General features: G+C 44.2%; 1 pseudogene; it reads left to right on the top strand.

Moving 5' to 3' along the window:
* The first annotated feature begins 389 nt into the window (after nt 1–389).
* Nucleotides 390–8,549, top strand: LOC105522857 (annotated as a pseudogene).
* Nucleotides 8,550–13,115: the final 4,566 nt, after the last annotated feature.

The following is a 13,115-nucleotide window of genomic DNA, read 5'->3' as shown; positions in this document are numbered from 1 at the left end:
CAACACGGGGTGCGCCAGTGTCTGGCTGTTCGCGGGGCCAGGCAAGCTTTCCCTCCCTTCCTCAACAGGTGATCCTTCCCTTCTCCCGGTCGGCACCCCCTGCCCCCAGTCCCCAGCCCCTGTGAAACTTTTCCAAACTTTGGAGGCGTCTGCATCCCTCTTCTTCCCAACACGGGGTGCGCCAGTGTCTGGCTGTTCGCGGTGCACTGCGGCGGGAGGCGCGGACGAGGAGGACACTGGAAAGCAGGCAGGGAGGTGAAGGGCACGCCAACCTTTTATTTCTTAGGGAGGTTGGAAAATCAGTGCTTGGGGAGCCAGGTTTCAGTCAGTTAGGGGGAAAGGCCAGTGAGGGGGTGAGTCCAGGAGATCTTCGCCTTGGAGGGTCGGGGATGCGGCTGCTCTGGGCCAGCAGCTCTTGGGCGGGCAGAGGGCGAGGAAAGAGCGCCACTGCCAGGGAGAGCGGCTGGCGGGATGCCCGGGAGAAGCAGCGGGCGCCACCCTCAGAGCTGTCTTGTGTCACCAGGTACATAGGAGTTCAAGCTCTGCCTTCACGCTTCTACAGACTCCTGTGCTTTCCCTCTCCCAGAGTTTGGAAGGCATCGCCTGGAGTTGCCTTACTCCCCTTCCCATTTAACCCTAGGTTGACTGGGGGAAAGGGGAGGAGCAAAGAGACTCAGTGTGGAAGGAGCCGGGTTTTGACAGGGTGCCCCAGGTGTTGGTCCGTGATGCTTTCTTTTTGAGCCAGCCCCCCTGCCACCCTCTTCTAGGAAAAGAGGGGAACCGGCCCCCGTCCCCCCAAGCCCACTAACTTTCTTTTCTCCTTGGAGAGCGCCGGGTCTGGAGCAGTGTGCCTGCCCAGCTGCAGTACACGGGTGGCCGGGAACCGCCCTGCTGGGGAGCACCGCAAACTTCCTCTCCTTCCAGCTAGCGCTGGTGCCTCCTGGTATTCCTTCCTCTCATTGTTCTGCTTTGTTTATAGGAAGCCAGACACAAACGAGATCAGTGCAGGGACTTCAGGGAGTAAATTCCCGAAGGCACAAGCTGTTCTTTTCCCCTTTCCACTCCCATCCCCACATATCAGGCAGTAGATGCTGTTCCTGAATTGCCGCAGTGCTCCAGCTCTGGGTTCTGGGGCAAGGAAGAGTGGGAAGGGTGGAATGCCCAAGGCTCACCTACGTGCTGGGCCCAGTTCAGGTGGAGATGGCCTTCTCCTGAGGCTGGAACTCATTTTCATATAGTCCCTAAAGTGGGTGCAGGTAGGAATAGTCCTCCAGTCAGAAAAATCCCAAGGCTTGCTCTCTGTTTTGGTTTGATTCATTGCTAACAGAGTATTTATTAAGTGCCAGGCTCTTTGGGGAATAGAGGCAGGCTAGTGTAGTAGGAAGATGATCTCAGAGGTGAGTGAATTCTAGAAACCTCATTTGCCAGGAGGGTGAGCTTGGGTAATTACTTTCTCAGATCCTCATTTTATTCACCGATACAATGCAATGATAAATATTTCTGAGGGTGTTATGACAAGTTATGATTATATGGGGGAAGGTTTAATACTTGACTATAAAATGGTAGTTACTGTCATCAGAAAAGGACTTACAAATCTATGGCTATGTGTCTCCAAGATTTTGGTTTCTTAGGCAGAGCTGGACAAAGGGACATTAGTTTGTCACCCTCCAATTTGAGCTTCTTCCATGGTCTGAACCATCGTGTGATTTAGAAGAGTTGGAAGAGTTACTATTAAATGTTTTAATAGTGTGGAGCATCAAAATAATAGCTCAGAAACACTTGAAATTTCCTTTAGGTTGTGTGGATTGACTGTGTGTGAGGGTCTATGTGTGGGTAGGGGAGGGGGGTGGTAGAGTGGGTTGGTAGAGTGCCTGGGCTTCATTCCAGTAGCTTCATGTAGAGAAGTAGCTATTAGGTCAGCTAAGGGCACTTACACCCAAGTAGGAAAGTCTCCTCGTGATCTAGATTCATGACCTGGCATTAAAAGACTTTCCAGTCTACTTCCTTATCAAGTTCAGAAATGATGGGGGCAGGTTGCTTTCTGATGCAGCCTCTACTCTTCTCATGTCATCCCTGTGCTGCTGCAAGGAGCAGACTCCCAGGCTTCTGGCTCACCCCTGAGTATGCTGTGGTTTTACTCTTCAGAGAGGCCAGCCTTCTCCCTTCTCTGTTTTATTTTGGCTTAGAGCTTCCTTGGACACCATAGTAATCCATAAATGTGGTTGACTGAATAAATGATAGGTACGTTTATTTATTTTGGCTTAACTGGAAGAAAAGAAGAACTGTTTGTTGTTGTTGTTGTTGTTGTTGTTATGGGGGGGGTGCATCTGAGGGCTTGGTACTCTCTCAGAACTATATATGTGGGGGAATTAAGACCATAATAGTTTTTCTTTTTTATGCCTCGTTTTATCAGCTGACTTTGAAATTGCATCTAAGTATTTGTAAGGCTACTAGGTGTTATTGTAGCTGTGGACACAGGAGATGACAGCACCAGTTCTTTACTTCTCAGGGGCCTGTGGCTGGGTCCTAGCACTGACTGACTTGTTTGTGTTTAAATATTTGGGAGGCAGGGCGTTGTAGGGGCCCCGAGAAGTGGAAAGATAAAGGATTTGGATTCTGAAAATTTGGGCGGCTTTGGCAAACTGTTAAACTCTCTGTCCCTTGGTTTCCTCATCTGCTCATGGAGATTTTAATTCCACATGAGGTTTTATGAGGATGAAATATACCCTAGATGAAGAAACCCCAGTGAGGTTAGATAGTTTTCTCAAGGTCAGACAGACATAAAGTGTTCCAAATCGGCCTGCTTTCCTTTTCTTTTGGCTAGTTGACATTCTTTGCTTAGGATATGTGATCCTGGAAGGGGTGGAGAAGGGAGATTCTAGTTAGGGTTATGTTGTAAGGAACTGGATTCCTGAGAACCATGTCTTCGGACTGCTGAGCATATACCAACACTTCAGGCTGCTCTGACCCAGTATCCTGGTTGGGGGCTGATTTGGGGATGAATCTCTGTAGATTTGTTTTCTGCATTGCATTAATTTCCCTCATTGGTTCCTAACCCAACCACCCACCTGCCCACCACCCTGCTCTGCAATGAAGCAAAATAACAAATTAAAACAATGATTTAACTGTAGATACAGTACTTGATAGTCTTCAGGCATAAGATTGAAATACTGGTTGGTGTGCTACGAAGTGCACTTAAAGTTTTTAAAGTCCACTTGGACACTTGGATAATATCTGGTGGCCTATGGCAATGTTAAAAGGACACCTAGTGTTTTGCAAAAGAAAGCCCAAGTCTTAATGAGGCAGATTTGAAGAAGCTGGATCACAAGGTTGTTATCAAGCTGGCTGCTTAGCTGTTCATCAGAAGGCGAAGGAAATAGCTCAGAACTGAATAGTAAATAATATTCTCAAGAAAACTAATAATAGAAAGAAGGAACTGTGATATAGAAAAGGAAGCGGGCCAGTACCCGCTCCTATCTCCTCCATCTGGAGTGCTGAGATGTGTATGTTTCACTCCTTTTGGAAAAAGCATTAGCTTCGTGAAGCCCTGGGTAGCACCAGTCCTGTTTACTTTCCAGCTCTAGAGAAATCAGAAATTGCTGTAGGATAGTCAAAGGGAATTATTTTCATATGAAAATTTATTTAGATGAAAGAGAACATGACTTGAACTTTCTATCAAACACCAGGATTAAACTAAATGTTGAATAATTTTTGGAGCTTAGAAAGATTAATTTTGTTTATTATTGTTTTCTCCAAATATCCACAGCTTCTGATTTCCTCTAAAGCATCAATATCAAGGGATAGTTTATTCTCTTAGTACTGTAGACTCTGACATAGCTAGTGCTTGCTGAAAACAATAAGAAATTCTTCTCAATAGCTATAGCTGTAGCCTGTTTTGGCCAGAGGCCTGGGGCTTTATATGGTTGACCAGTCCATAAACACATATTGAGTGTCCACTGTATGTAAGACACCATGCCAGATATGTTGCATATTCAAAGAAAGACTTTTGGAATAGACCCTGCCCTCCAGAAGCTAAGATGTCCACATTAGAAAGGAGAAAAAAATTGATGCCCAGTGATTGTTCTAGCTAGTGTGATATACAGGCCTTAAACAGTGAGTGGGAAAGTTACTTCATTCATTCATCCACGGGTACTGTTCTGTGCCAGGGGAAACTTCGCAGAGGACTCTTTCCTTTTAGGTTCATATGCGGTAGAAGATGACATTTTCTAGTTGGAATGCACAGACATAATCATAGTTCATAATTAGCTGACAGCTAAAGGTGGAAGGGCAGGGGAAAGCCTTTCAGGCCTGGCTGAGGGTTTTATTCATTTTCCCTGGCAAAGGAAAGGTGATGGGGATTGATAAACAGGAGAGGCAAAACATGCAGGGGTATTTTTGGTGTTTTTTTCTTGTTTGTTTGTTTTTGTTCTTGTTTGTGAGACAAGGTCTCACTCTCTTGCCCAGGCTGTAGTGTATCCTGATCTTGGCTCACTGCAGCCTCCTCCTCCCAGGTTCAAGTGATTCTCCTGCCTCGGGTTCCTGGGTACCTGGGATTACAGGCACCTGCCACCATGCCTGGCTAATTTTTGTATTTTTAGTAGAGACAGGTTTCACCACGTTGGCCAGATTGGTCTTGAACTCCTGACCTCAAGTGATCCACCCACCTCGGCCTCCCAAAGTGTTGGAATTACAGATATGAGCCATTGTGCCCAGCTGATGTTGTTTTTTGTTTGTTTGTTTTAAATTTCAACTTTTATTTTAGATTTGGGGAGTACATGTGCGTGTATGTTACCTGAGTACACTGTGTGATGCTGAGGTTTGGGTATGATTCATCCCATCACCCAGGTACTGAGCATAGTATCCGATAGTTTTTTAACCCTTACCTCCCTAATTCCCCCCAGTTTCTGTTGTTGCCATCTTTATGTCCGTGAATAGCAGGGAGTATTTCTGAAGGTCTGTCTGATTGCGGAGTGCTTGTGTCGGAGTGGGTGAGGGGAAGGAGTGGATGGGGCAAACGAAGGCAGGGAGGCTGCCTAGGAGGCTACTGGCAAAGGTCAGGCCTGAAATCAGAAAGTGGCAATGAGAAGCAAAAAGGAGAGGTGGGAATTAGAAACAAACAAACAGAATTGTTGGTGATGCCAAGAGTTAGAACTGGAGTTAGAAACTAAGCTGCATAAGCTTCTTCCTAAGACCCACAAATTCACTCCCATGACTGTCAGGAAGTGGAGGATGTGGCTGACAGGTGTTTTATAATTTGTTTTTTAGTCTACATTAGGGGCATATGTTGAGTCTATGTTGAGTCTAAGTGAATGCAGTCCCCTTTCTGAGTACCTCTAGTTCTGGATTGGTTCACAAGACCAAAGATTTTCAGGCTTTTTGAAGCAGTGAAATCTTAGGTAGCAGCCTTGTAGCTACCCCTGTTTCATCCTTACCAAACTACAGTGCTTCAAGGAACTGCTGGCCCCTTGACTGTATGCATACATGGAGAATAGGTGGCAACTCCACTAGTCATTTTAAAAATTCCTTGGCTTCAGGTATCTACACTGGGAGTGCTGTGTTCTCGAAACACCGAAGTAAATAGATGAGGTCTCTGTTCTTGTGATTCTGGAGAAGATGTAGTCTAGAATGAATGATCACACTCACACATTTTTGCTTACAAATTGTAGTAAGTCTGAGGGATGATGGTAGACCATAGATTGGGGGTGGACCTTCTATAGAACAGTGTCTATGGGGAAGTGACTTATAAAATGAGACCTGATGGTTTTCTAGAAGGCTGGGGAGAACATTCCAAGTGAAAGAGGGAAAGGCCTTGCCCTTTGAGGACCTGAAACACAGCCTCAGTGCATGATGAGGAGGGATGTTCCCACCTTCTCCACTGCTACCACACATCCAAACCACCATCATCTCCCTCTACCTGGACCAGCCCAGGAGCCTCCTTGTTGATCTTGCAGCTTCCACTTTATCCTGACCCTCCCTTCTTTCCTCCCCTACCCCAGCCAGTCTGTTTTCCACACAACATGGAGGCTCTTTACAAAAGGAATCATGTAATGTTACTCCTCTATCCTTAGCTCCCTAACAACCCAAAGCCTTTACCGTCGCTGACCATGGCCTGCATATTCTAGGCTCTGATGCCTCTCAGACCCCCTTTCCCATGTCTGTTGACTTGCCCTCTGTTCTTTAGGCATGCTGACCTCCCAGTACTTGAGCTCTTACTCTCATGCTGGTCTCAGGGCTTTTATACTTACCCTCTCCCTGCCTGGGATCATCTCCACTCAAATATTGGCTCCTTCATTCTACCCTGGTCTCTTCTCAAATGTTTCCCTTCTCTGTAGAGGCATCTTCTCTTGAAAAAGAGTGTTCTTTAACCTGCTTCAATTTTCTTTCCAGAACTTTTCACTGCATGATGTTATGTTCTATACGTGTTTTTTTGCCAGTCTTTCCCACCACAATAAAAGCTGTACGATATCAAGGTCTTTGCTGTGTCCACTGATATATCCCTACCACCTGGACTGGTACCCAGTACAGTAATAAATGCTTACTGAATATTTGTGAATAAGCAAATGAATCATCATTCATGCAGGGGAAGTAGGCTGAGTCAATGCATCTGGGGCCTTGTGTGACTTTGACTTAAAGGATTTTGCATTGTATCCTAAGGGCCATGAGATTAAAAAATTTCGAACATGGGAATGACAAAATGAGCTAAATTTTGGAGGCAGAGCTCCAAAGCCTTATTTGGTTTTGAAATGGAAGGTTGAAGGAGAAGGAGATGCCAGGGATGACCCCAGATTCATATAAAGAACAGTGGAACAGAAGGAGGTGGCATTTGCTGAGAGGTGCAATTTGGGGAGAGAGGTCTCTTAATTTAAGACTCAGGTTGCTTGAGATAAGTGAGAGATGCCAGGGAGATGTTCAGGTAGGTGTGGCCAGTAGGGGTTGGATGTGCAGGGCTGAAATGCCACTAGAGGGCAATTGTGCCTTTCCTTACCAGGGGAATTGGGGCTGCATATTCCATGTCAGGGCTGAAGATCTAAGCAGTGCTTGCTGTTTACTCTGTTGAAAGGTCTGTTGTCTCAGGGCTTTTAAGCATTTCATAGGTCACAAGCAGTTATTTTTCTTTCTTGAGGGTGGGGCCGGGGAGCCTTGTTTTTCTTCTAGTGACTGATTTCTTGTTAATGAACTGGTTGCTTCCTAACTACTGACTGGGCAACCTTGCACAAGTGAAGCTTTGTGAGGTCCGGTTTCCTCTTCTGTGTAAGAGCCATAATAATTATTATCCCCTAAATGTGTGGGTAAAAATTAGATGACATAATGCAAGTAAAGTATTGTGCAGGGATATAACTGATACTTAAGTTAGTTTAATTTTTATGGACAGCTACAAATCTTCAGTTTCCTCCTACTCCCTTACCTCCTCCGCTAACCTCACAGATAATTCAGCAGTTGCAGGCTCTCCCTTTCCAGGAAGTCTGAGCCTGCTGACACCTCAGATGCGTGCTTCCCTTGAATGGTTGTGTCTATCTTTTCAGGATATCAACCAGAAACTCCAGGAGGACAACCAGGAACTGAGGGACCTCTGCTGTTTCCTGGATGATGACCGGCAGAAAGGCAAGAGGGTGTCCCGGGAGTGGCAGAGACTGGGTCGCTACACTGCCGGGGTGATGCACAAGGAAGTGGCCTTATACCTGCAGAAGCTGAAGGAGCTGGAGGTGAAGCAGGAGGAAGTGGTGAAGGAGAACATGGAGCTCAAGGAGCTCTGTGTGCTTCTAGATGAGGAGAAGGGTGCGGGCTGCGCGGGCAGCCGCTGCTCCATCGACAGCCAGGCCAGCCTGTGCCAACTCACAGCCTCCACCACACCCTACGTGCGGGATGTGGGTGACGGCAGCAGCACCTCCAGCACTGGCAGCACTGACAGCCCGGACCACCACAAGCACCACGCAAGCAGTGGCAGCCCGGAGCACCTGCAGAAGCCCCGGAGCGAGGGCAGCCCAGAGCACTCCAAGCACAGGAGCGCCAGCCCCGAGCATCCACAGAAACCCAGGGCCTGTGGGACCCCAGATCACCCCAAAGCACTCAAAGGACCTAGCCCAGAGCACCACAAACCCTTGTGCAAGGGCAGCCCCGAACAGCAAAGGCACCCGCATCCAGGGAGCAGCCCCGAAACACTGCCTAAGCACGTGCTGAGTGGGAGCCCGGAACACTTCCAGAAGCACCGGTCAGGGGGCAGCCCTGAACACGCCAGGCACAGTGGCGGGAGCCCGGAGCATCTTCAGAAACACGCCCTCGGGGGGAGCCTAGAGCATCTCCCCAGAGCCAGGGGCACCAGCCCGGAGCACCTCAAACAACATTATGGAGGGAGCCCTGATCACAAACACGGAGGAGGCGGTGGAGGAGGTGGAGGCAGTGGCGGAGGCAGCAGGGAGGGTACCCTCAGACGGCAGGCGCAGGAGGACGGGTCACCCCATCACCGGAATGTCTACAGTGGCATGAACGGTGGGTCAGTACGTGCTGGGGTGCTGCTTGGGCTGGGGAACTCAGTAGAGAGTTATGAATGATGATGGGCTTTCCAGCCATGTAAGAAAGTGCAGGTGCTAGCTAGGGAGTGCGTTTGGAGAAGGAGCAAATGTTGGACCCAAAATCATGATGTGAGGTTCTTCTCCTCCATCTGTTTTTATTCTATACAGTTATCAGTCAGTGTGAAGAAGGTTGGGGATGAGGGGTTATGGGAGGGAGAGGAATGGTAATTCCTTAGGACCCTGAGTTGTCAAGGGGAAATCTGTGGGTATTGGAGATAAAACATAGAACCATTTTAAGAGTCTTTCATCTTAAACCTGAGCATCTTCTTAGTGGTGTGCTGTTTTCTACTAGAGCTTGTCTGTGGAATGGTTGCCAAAAGGATTTTGTATCCAGTTAATAGGTTATGTACAAGAAGAAATGAATATTTCTGTGAAAAACCAATAACATTAAAAAAGAAGTTTGATGTTCCTAAATGGGCTTGATGCTGGTTTGCCCAAATGGCTACAAATATGCCTGACTTTACCTTGAGGATTTTTTTCATTGTATTGGGGGCCTGAATCTGTGACACTTCTTTGCATCTAAAATGCATCAGCTGATTCCCTTTCTACTCACTCAAAATCCACCAACACTGTCATCAAACTCCCTTATACATATTCCAAATAATATGCTCTCTTACATTGCAAGAGACATCTTTTCTGATTGTTTGAAAGTACCTTTTTAAGTTGTACAGATGTGTTTGGACACTCTTGGTTTCTAAAGCATAATGTCCGCTACATTTGCTGAGGCAGTGCTAAACCTGAGCTTTTAAACCTTTTCGAAGAGTTTTAATATTCTGCATCTTGGATCTGAAACCACTTTGAACTTAAGAGAGAAAAATCATTTCTTAAAGAATAAAAAACAAAAACAACTCCACAATCCTTTTATGTTACCTGTGGTTGAGTTGGAGCTAAAACAATTGATTCTATAAACTGTAGGGTTTTGTTTTCATTGAAAATATCTGAGGGTTTTTGCTTTGTTTGAAAGGTGCTCTGGAGTCTTCAGCCAACTCCAAGCAGTAGTGGAGGAGGCTGCCAGTTTTAGCAGTGACAAGAAGGGGTACTTTTCAATATTGTATTTGGGGATTTACCTGTTGGATTCCTATTTTATCTTAATCCTTTTTTCATAGTGCTGAAAACTGACTCCTGAAACTTGACTTCAAATGCATGCAATGTTCTTTTAAGCACAGGTGGAAATAAAAAGGTTGGGAAAGATGGGCGGCTACTGCTTTCTCTGTTGTTGGGAGGTGGAGGCCCAGAGAAGCCAATTTACCTGTTGTGTTGAGGCTTCCTGGCTGGTGCCTTTCCAAGGTTGAACCTTCACTCACTCTTTCCAAGAGCTGTGGAGATGCTGCCCCCATCCCCACCCCATTGCTGTAGGCAGTCTTGGCTGCCCAATTCCGTACAAGAGATGCAAGTCATTTAAAAAGAAGGTTTGGTTGTGTTACTATCATGAAATTGGTCATTGGCCATGAAGCTTGTCTTTGGAGGGGGGATAATGGAGTAATGGGAAGGTAAAGTTAATGATTTTTCCATTTCTTGATTTCTTTTTAATGAGCTTGAGAAGTAAATATATGCACCATTATAAGGAAATTTTGTCTCTTAAACTAGAAAGAAAATATTAGGGACAAGTGGATCACTTAAAAAACAATTTCTCTTTACAAAAGGGCTTCTTTATATAAAGAACTCTAGTTTAATCACCATATAATTTGACTTCTAAGAAAAGTTTTTACATGCAGCTTTTAAACAATGCCTTGCATTGTAAGTAAGGTGTATCTCCTGGTAAAGATGACATTACATCGTAGCTTATTGCCTGGATACAGATAAACTTAGTGGGGCAGGTAAATGTTTCTTAAAATTTAACAATTTAATTTAGTTAAAACTGATGTAATAGAATGATACTGAAGTTCAAATCTTATGTCTACTTCTAGTTTTCTCATTCTTAAGTGACCAATCTTATGCTGATAGTTGATATCCTCAGAGTATATTTGCAATGCATTTGCATTGTATTTTAATTTCAGTAATTAATTGGAAAATGAAGTGGCACAATGAGATGTTTATGGATCATCAGCCTATAAACACGGGCATTGGTAAACTTGTATTTATCCTGCCATTACAAATTAATTTTTGATATGGATGGTAAGACATGCTTTTTCACATTTTTAAATCCTCACACAATTTGTTTGAATCATTGGTGTGTAAATAGATAGGAAGCAGTATCAAGGTTAATTCAGAATTGCAGATTTGCTGACTCATTTCCAGAGTCATTCTGTTTGCGGTTAGTGTGAAATATGAGTGTTTTGGATGAGCACTTGCGTGTTTTTACATGAACAAAACACGTGAAAACAAATGGGAAGTGTGTGTGCATTATGGCTGACTGAAACAGAAATGAAATATACATTGGCAGGGTGTTGTCCTACCTGTAAAGATATGCATTCCCTCCCAAAACACACACATATGCACACTGAGAGAACATCAGTGAAAAAGATGACTGTTTTCGTTGACTATGCCTTGAGCATTTATAAAGCTTCTTGTGCTTACAAACTTGGTGGATAAAAGAGTTGAACTCATTTAAGAGTTTCTTTTGGGAATGCAAAGATAAATTTTAGGTATTTTTCCTCTCTTAAAAGCATCTTAAGTCTCTGTAATAATTTCTTAATTAGTAGGTGTTTAGAAAACAACAAAAGCAAAAACAAGAAATATTTAAACCTCAAAAGTAAACAAAATTCTCAAAAATGCATTTAATTCTTTAGAAGTTATTGTTCAATGATTTCTTTCTAGTTTGTGTAGAGTTCCATTTTCAAATAGGAAGTAGATTCAGCACGTATCACATCTAGGCATGAAGGCATTTGTCTATTCATTCATGTTGCTTGCTTATTTCATATTTGTAAATTAAGTAATTGAATAACCACTGCTATTTATAAGTGTTCATAAACTGACCGCCTCAACTATTGAGAATGGGGGTTTCACTTACTTAATTCCATTGATATCCAAGGTTGAATGGAATTTTCTTAGGTGAAAGTGTTTCCTTCCACAACGAAATGAAGGAGTTTTGCTTCCAGATACTAGCTGGCAGGACTTTGCTTTTAAACAGGTAACTATTTAGCTCAGGTCATGGATGTCTTGGATGATTTAGGCTCTTCTAGCAATAGCTGTGTTTGTTATTGGCCTTCAAGACAAAGAAGATTGTGATGATCAGAGATCCTTACAAGTAGTTCACCCACTGGACATAATGAATGCAGAAGAAAAAAATAGTAAAAATAGTTTGATATTAATTCTAGAAGCACATATTGCTGGTGACTGGCAAATGAGAAGGAATAAATAGACAAAGAAATGGTGCTCTTCATTATCTTCTTTCTTCTTCATCTTCTAAAAAAAAACAAAAAAAGGAATTGTTTAATTATCCTGGTGGGTCTGATTGCCTTTGCCTTGTTAGAGCAAGTTTCAGTGAGCAGGTAACATGCCCTCCTTAAACATCACTCCAGCCAGTGAGAATAAGCATGAGGAAGTTATTCACTTGCATTAAACAAGGTCCATTTAGAACTACTTTGGTCTTGCTGAATAGAGTGTCAGGGTTGTAAGTCCTCCTCCTGAAAGCTTCCTATTGATTCTTTTCTTGTTTTGTGAGGGTACCTCTCAAGATGGAAAGAGCAGGCTGCTTCTCCCAACAATTCTTCTAGTTCAGGGTTTCTTTACAGCTACACTATTATTATTATGGGCCAGATAATTCTTTGTTGTGAGATGCTGCCTTATGCATTTCAGGAGGTTCACCAGCATCCCTGGGCTTTACTTCTGAGCATTCCCCTAGTTGTGATAATAAAAAATGTCTCTAGACACTGCCAAATGTTCCACAGTTGGGGGGCGTGGTAGGCAAGATTGCCCCTGGTTGAAAACCATTGCTTTAGAGCAGTGGTTTTCAATCTAGCTGCAGATTAAAATCACTGTGATAGCTTTGAAAAAATACCGGGGGCTGAGCCCTGCACTGCACTCTGAGATGCAAATTGAGTTGGTCTGGCACTGGACTTGGGCATTTTGCACAAAGAACTCCTCAGGTGATTCTAATGAGTGGACCAGTTGGAAACCATTGTTCTCAATTAGTGATTTTGCTGAAGATGGGTTGGTGTGAGTGAAGGTTTCAAACACTCAGGCTTCCTGGGAAGAAGAAAACTTCTCCTTTTCCTTTGCTTAACTCCAGAACTGAGAAGGACTGATACTGTTACTATAAAACTTTATTCCATTCTAGACTAAAGTTATCTAATAGCATACTATTTTGGGATATGGGTTGAAAATTTGTGTTTTTGATGGGTGGAGTTGTTAGGCTAATTTGAGGGAAACTCTGGCATATGAGTAGGCTCATGACTGCTTTACTTTTTAAAGCCTTCACATCCAGATAGAAAAAGAAGCACGTGAGTTTCTAACCTATTTACGGTGGAGGTCGGTGACATCTGTAGATCATGCACTGCCTGCAATGCTAATGGGTATTTCCCACAAGATAATTTTGCGTTTCAAATCTCCCACTTTATAGATTTCACCCTGAGTTTTAAGACTGCTCCTTATCCTCTGTTGAGG

Source organism: Colobus angolensis, unplaced genomic scaffold, assembly GCF_000951035.1.
Source record: "Colobus angolensis palliatus isolate OR3802 unplaced genomic scaffold, Cang.pa_1.0 Scaffold442, whole genome shotgun sequence".
Classification (NCBI taxonomy): domain Eukaryota; kingdom Metazoa; phylum Chordata; class Mammalia; order Primates; family Cercopithecidae; genus Colobus; species Colobus angolensis.
The sequence above is the reverse complement of the archived record's forward strand: the minus strand, read 5'-3'. Positions and strand labels throughout refer to the sequence as shown.